We start from the raw sequence: 5863 nt of genomic DNA, 5'->3' as shown, positions 1-5863 counted from the left end.
ATTCTTCACTAGGATTCCATCCTTGTGGTTATACACAATGTGGAATTTCACTGGTCGTATATTCATATATATAACATAGGAAAGCTATGTCCAGTTTATTCTACTGTCTTTCCTCTTCCCAGCCCACTCCCTCGCTTCATTCTTCTTTGTCTAATCCAATGAACTTCTATTCCTGACTCCCCCCCTCACCCCACTACCCCTGTCCCCGCCTTTGTATTATTCAACATCCACATATCAGAGAGAAAATTTAGCCTTTGGTTTTTTGGGGATTGTCTTATTTCACTGAGCATGAGAGTCTCCCGATCCACCCATTTATCTGCAAAAGTCATAAAGTAATTCTTTTTATGGCTGAGTAATATTTCATTGTATATAGATACCATATTTTCTTTATCCAATTATCTACTGAAGGGCATCTAGGTTGGTTCCACAGTTTAGCTAATGTGAATTGAGCTGGTATAAACTTTGATGTGGCTACATCACTGTTGTATGGAATTCTTCTTCTTCTTCTTCTCCTTCTCCTCCTCCTCCTCCTCCTCCTCCTCCTCCTCCTCCTCCTCCTTCTTCTTCTTCGTGCTGGAAATTGAACTCAGGACCTTGTGAATGCTAGACAAGTACTCTACCAACTGAACTATATCCCAGCCCCTATATGCTATTTTTAAGTACTTTGGGTATATACCAAGGAGTGGGATAATTGGGTCAAATGGTGGTTCCATTCCAAGTTTTCTGAGCAATCTCCATACTGCTTCCAGAGTGGTGGCAACAATTTGCAGTCCCACCAGCAATATATGAGTGTACCTTTTCTCCCACATCCCTGACAATATTTATTGTTACTTGTATTCTTGATAATTGCCATTCTGACTGAATTGAAAAGAAATCTCAATCTAGTTTTAATTTGCATTTCTCTAATTGCTAAAATGTTGAACATTTTTTCATATATTTGTTGACCTACTATATTTCTTCTTCTGTGAAGTGTCTGCCAGTTTCTTTGCCCACTTTTTGATTGGGTAATTTTTTTGTGTGTGTGTTAGGTTTTTTGAATTATTTATATATCCTGGAGATTAATGCTCTATCTGAGGGGCAGGGGGCCATTTTGTAGACTCTCTCTTCACATTCTTGATTGTTTCTTTTGCTATGAAGAGGCTTTTTAGTTTGATACCATACCATTTATTGATTCTTGATTTTACATCTTGGGTTTTAGGAGTCTTGTTGAACAAGTTGGTTTCTAAGCTGACATGATGGAGATTTGGGCCTACGTTTTTTTTTTTTTTCTAGTAAGCACAGGGTCTCTGGCCTAATGCCTGGTTCTTAATCCACTTTGAGTTGAGTTTTGTGTAGGGTGAGAGATTGGGGTTTTGTTTTATTCTGCTACATATAAATTTACAGTTTCTAAAGACACCATTAAAAGCCTACCAACAAAGAAAAACCCAGGGTCAGTCAAATTTTCAGCTGAGTCCTACCATCTTCCAAGAACTAATACAAATTCTCCTCAAATTCCAAGAACTAATACAAATTCTCCTCAAATTATTCTATGAAATAGAAAAGGAGGGAACTCTTCCAAACTCATTCTGTAATGTTAGCCTCACCCTTATACCCAAACCAAACTGACACATCAAGGAAAGAAAACTTCAGACTAATATCCTGATGAACATAAATGCAAAAATTCCCAATAAAATTCTGACATATCACATACAAAAACATATTAAAAAGACAGTGCACTATGATTAAGTGGGGTTCATCCCAGGGATGCAAGGTTGCTTCAATATATGGAAATCAATAAATGTAATTAAACACATTAATAGACTTAAAGACAGGAGTCACATGTTTATCTCAATAGATGCAGAAAAAGCACTTGACAAAATACAGCATTCATTCATGTTAAAAAAAGTAGAAAAACTTGGATAGTAGGATATATCTCAATATTGTAAAAGCTATACCTGTTAAAACCAAGGCCATCATTATTCTAAACTGAGAAAAATTGAAAGCATTCCCTCTGAAAACTGGAACAAGACTGAGATGACCTCTTATATCACTTCTTTTTTTTTTCAGGTAATGACTTTATTTTTTTAGTTAACATAACCAGCCCACGGTACAGCATGCTAAATCATAAAGTACAAGTCCAAGGAAGGTATTACCTTTACTAAGTTACAAAACTTTGGCAAATCAACACAGTACTGTATAATACAATAAAATATTATTTATGCTGGAGTCATATATTAGACTTAGTGATGGTTTTTACTCCAAAAACATCATTTAAATACCAAATCAAAACACTGTGGTTTTTAGCAGAGCACATTATTTTATACAATTTAATGTCTTTTAAAACTACACAAATTCTCATTTTAGAGTCAGTTCCCCATGCAGTCTGTGCTAGTCTGTATTAGCAAGGTGAGTGTGTGTGTATGAGGAGAGGCTCTGTTTGCTTGGCTCTGGGGTTGGTCCAAAGTCAGGTACAGTTCCAATGCCTGAAAAGTGTTAAAATTCTATTTTAAGGAGACTCAATGTCAATACCCATTTCTCCGGAGTACTTTAAAAAAAAATTGTTAAATTTCACATAAATACTAGAACTCTAGAAATTAGTCATTTCAAGCCACAATAACCTCAGATGATCCCTTGGATTTTAAAAGTCCTGTATCTTTTAGTTTTGATCAAAAGTCACATAGCCTTACTCCAGATTATTAGAAAAAAAAAATTCTACCTAAAATACAGTTGTACTTTTTAAATAACAAATAAATACACTGTCTGCTTGGAGAGACCTGGGGATTTGATATTCTATACTGACTTTATCATTTTTCTACAAATGCTGCCCCTGCCATTGGTGTCCTTATGCTTCCTCTTTCTGAAGCTGTCAACTCTTCAATCTCAGCATTTAATTTGTGTATTACCCATTCCATTGCTTCTCGGCCTTTACTAGCATTAGAAGATATTGTGGTCGCCATCAGTCCTTCCAAGTAACTGCTAAGGCTAACTCCCTGCACAGAGATGATGGCTTCCTGAGTCAAAATAGTCTTTTCTGGGTCTTGAGGATGTGGTTTGTAGATAAGTCTCTCATCCACTGAAACCATATTTGTAAAGGAAATATTAGTCGATTTAAGTTCCATTGTTTTCTCTACAGGATCAACTACAGAATGTTCTTGCACATATGTTTTGGTTCTTGCTGAACCAATAAGAGACTTCACGATGGAAGGCAGTCCCCACTCTGTGCTAAGAAGTCTGTGGCTGTGCAGCTTTCCAGAGGGATCTATATGTCTGTCCAGCACATCAACTCCAACCACACTCGGGTTCATAGGGTTTGGGTATCTGCATTGCAGCTGTTGTAACAGTTTCCCATGGGTGGCTGAAAATAACAATGGGAAGTTCCTGAGAGGCTGGAGATCAAGGTACAGATCTGGTCGCCATGAACGTGTATCAGCTGGCACCTTGACTGAGCAGCTCAGACTATTTGGAGAAGAGGCAGAGCAGAGCTGCTTGCTGCTCCTCCTCCTGGAACATGGAGAGCATTTATTTGAGTATGCCTATCTTCTAGAAGGTAGGTCCCAGAACTTTCATCTAATCTTTAAGAGGTTCGAAGACGTGCTCCGAGGTCCAGATCTTCATGGTGCCAGCGGCCTGAGTCCTGTCCGGGAGACTCTAGGGGACAATGAGGCCACACTACCCAGCCCCACCCACCCCCAGTGGCCGCGCAGCGCGCAGGCGCCGTGGGGCCGGCGGGAGGACGTCCCAATGCAGGGCCCCGTGCCTTATCCCCTTTATATCACTTCTATTCAACAGAGTCCTTGAAATTCTAGGCAAAGTAATTATACAGAAGAAAGAAGTTAAAGGGGTATGATTAGGAAAAGAAAAGCTCAAACTGTCTCTATTAACTGATGACATGATTCTATATTTAGAACCCCTCCACACACCAAAAAAACAATCTCCACCAGAAAATGTCTAGAACTCATAAATGAATCCAGCAAAGTAGTAGGATATAAAATTAACACCCACAAAGCAATTGCATTCCTATACTAATGATGAATCAGTTTAAAAAGAAATTAGAAATGTTATTTCATTCACAATAACCCAAAATCAAACCAAACCAAAAAAAAAAAAAAAAAAAACCCTTGGGTATCACTCTAACCAAAGAAGTGAAAGATCTGTACAATGAAATCTACAAAAGACCAAAGAAAGAAATTGAAGAAGAATTTAGAAGATGAATTTAGAAGATGTTCTTGGATAGGCAGAATTGATATTATCAAAATGGCATATTATCAACAGTGCTATACAGATTCAATGCAATTCTCTTTAAGGTTCTGATGACATTCATCACAGAAATAGAAAAAGCAGTCATGATATTCATTTGGAAAAATAAGTGGACTATCTCCTTATAAAAGTTCTGTAGTACTGAGTTAGTAGCCATGAATTCTTTTAGCTTCTTCTTATCTTGGAAAGTGTTTATTTTTCTTTAGTTTTTGAAGAATTGCTTTGTTTTATGTAACAGTCTAGGCTGACAGTTATTTTCTTCCAGGACTTAGAACACATCCTTCCAAATCTACCTGTTGAGTTTGCTGAGGAATCAGATGGCTTGATTCTAAAAGTGACCTGATGTTTTTATTTTGAAGTTGAAAAATTCTATTCTTGTTCAGTATATTTTATCATAATGTATTGTGGAAAAGTTATTTTCTTTCTTTGTTTCTTTCTTTCCTTCCTTCCTATCTTCCTTCCTTCCTTCCTTCCTTCCTTCCTTCCTTCTTTCTTTCTTTCTTTCTTTCCATATCATGGAATTTTACCCAGGGATGCTTAACTTCTGAGTCCATCTCCAGCTCTTTATGTTTATTTTTTAAATTTTGAGACAGGGTCTTGCTAAGTTACATAGGGACTTACTAAGTTGCTGAGGCTGTCTTTGAACTTGTGATCCTCTTTCCTCAGCCTCCCGAGCCACTGGGATTATACGTGTGTGCCACAAGTGAGAGCTTCTTTTTATGATCTTATATATTTGTGGTTCTCAAGTATCTGGCTGTTCATCTCATTTCCAAGATTTGGAACATTTTCTGTTAGTATCTTCCTGAAGAGGTTGACCTTTCTATTCACCTATATCTCACACCCCAATTCAATTCCAAATATTCTTAAATCTGATCTCATAATGTGCTTAAGAGTTCTTTTGAATTATTATCATGGTGACTTATTTTCCTTTCTTTAATACTGTCTGAATGTTCAATGCTGTCCACTTTACCTTCCAGCTTTGAGATGTTGTCTTCAGCATGATCTACTCTCACTCAGTTGTTTTTTGTTTTCTTAGAATTTATTGATCATTTTAATAATTATTCTTTTGAATTCTTTATCGGGTACTTCATCCACTTCAATACCTTTGTAGTCAGTTGCTGGTGAATTGTGACCTTTAGAAGTTATCATTTTACCTTGTTTTTTTTTTTCATGTTTCTTGTATACCTGTATTGTGTTTTATGCATCTTTTGTGATGAATTTCTTCTCTATTATTCTATGTGGACCTTTTTAGGTCACAGACTTTTCCTAATAAAATGTCCAAGAGTGATCTAGTTTGAGACCCTCTCATAGGTATGGTATCTACAACTTTTGTGTTACTTCTTTTCTGTTTTTGTTGTAAGAGTGGATGTCCATTCATACCTGAGGCCTAGTCATTAGTTTGTATTTTTGTTTTTTCTATCCTTTTAAATAAGATATAGCTGAATCTTGAGTGCTTTTAATTTGTGTGTAGAGCAAGATCCAATGATTTTTTTTTTTGGCTGAATTTAATTCAGAAGCAGAGTCTGTACCCTATGAACTTGTAGTGTTCCTTTAGATTCCTAGGACCTTACATAAAAGGGGAAAACCAACAGTATGAACATCCAAAGCAAATAATAAACATCCAAAG

General features: G+C 36.7%; 1 pseudogene; it reads right to left on the bottom strand.

Annotated features, from left to right (window-relative positions):
* Positions 1-2355: 2355 nt before the first annotated feature.
* Positions 2356-5236, bottom strand: LOC143404418 (PRELI domain containing protein 3B pseudogene; annotated as a pseudogene).
* Between the last annotated feature and the right edge of the window lie 627 nt (positions 5237-5863).

The sequence above is a fragment of the Callospermophilus lateralis genome, chromosome 7 (genome assembly GCF_048772815.1).
Source record: "Callospermophilus lateralis isolate mCalLat2 chromosome 7, mCalLat2.hap1, whole genome shotgun sequence".
NCBI lineage: Eukaryota > Metazoa > Chordata > Mammalia > Rodentia > Sciuridae > Callospermophilus > Callospermophilus lateralis.
The sequence above is the reverse complement of the archived record's forward strand: the minus strand, read 5'-3'. Positions and strand labels throughout refer to the sequence as shown.